Source organism: Tupaia chinensis, unplaced genomic scaffold (assembly GCF_000334495.1).
Source record: "Tupaia chinensis unplaced genomic scaffold, TupChi_1.0 Scaffold144630_1, whole genome shotgun sequence".
Taxonomy (NCBI): domain Eukaryota; kingdom Metazoa; phylum Chordata; class Mammalia; order Scandentia; family Tupaiidae; genus Tupaia; species Tupaia belangeri.
The window spans coordinates 145,095-146,399 of record NW_006204491.1 but is presented as its reverse complement, the minus strand read 5'-3'; positions in this window follow the sequence as shown (position 1 = coordinate 146,399).

Genomic DNA, 1,305 nt, shown 5'->3' with positions numbered 1-1,305 from the left:
AATTTACATTTCACTTTCCATATTACCTGCATATATGAATTACATTTCATTATATACTGCTGTACTCTATTCATATCATTACAGTTTCTATTATATTAATCCATAAATTCTAATTAATACATATAACTTGACACATTTAGTATTCAGATACATGGTTTTGTGTTTTCTAAAAATCCTTATGTATCCTAAGGTTTGCTCTACTTCATATCGTTTTCCTAAATTTTCACTATAATGCTAATTATTTCAATCTATTAGAACACATTTGATTTAAGAATCTAAATGGGGAGGCATTAAATATTTAAAAGAATTTATAAATATAAAATTCTATACTGAACTCTATGTAAAGTGGATGAAAAAGTATATAATATATTATAAGATGGCAAATGAAGTAAAATCAATAGTTGAATTGGTAGCATGTTCTACTGTAATTAAACAGTTATGCTCACATGCTTTTTTGCTATCATGCTTTAAATAGCAAAACCCCAGTGGAAAAACAGGCTAGGAGTTTTTCTTTCACCTTTGAAATAACTGAATCAATATTATTATAATCAATGTATCTTTATCTTCAATAGGATAGCAAAGGAGGAACATCACAGATACAAATGAGTATTTCCTAGTAATCCATATGAAAAAAAAATAATTTGAATGTGTTCTTGCCATTTACCATCTTAATGATGCTCATGGGTTTTAGAGTTTTTGCTTAGTGTTGAAAGTGATCCCTATTTGAGCATTTTCATCACTGAGTTCACTTGAAATTTTGAATATTAAAAAAGTCTTTGCTTTCTATTTCATCAATATCATTCTAGCTTTAATCCTGACATGTTAGTAACTTTTGAGAACATTAGACATATACCTCTGAAATAGCAGAAGGATCTGTGAAATACTAATAATTTCTCTCATTCATTTGACAATGTATATTGAGCACCCGTCCTGCTGCTGGCACTAATCTAAGTCTTTGCAACACATCAGTGAACAAAACCTCACAAAGACTCTCGCCCACATACAGTTTATATTCTGGCAAGGGAACGATGAACAATTAACATAGAGTAAAAAGTAAACTACACAGGGGGTTGGCAGGTGATGTGGTAGTTAAGGGCGCTGGACCCCCACATGGCCGACTGTGGTTTGAGTTCCAGACCTGGCAGTTTGCTTTCTCACTTCCTCTCATTTGCTCATTCTGTCCCTCTCTGGTCAAATTGAGGGACCAGCAGTTAGCATAATGGCTATGTCGCTGGACTCCCATGTAGTTGACCGCGGTTCGCGTCCCGGACCTGGTGGCTTAAAACTCACGCCGGGCGCATGTGC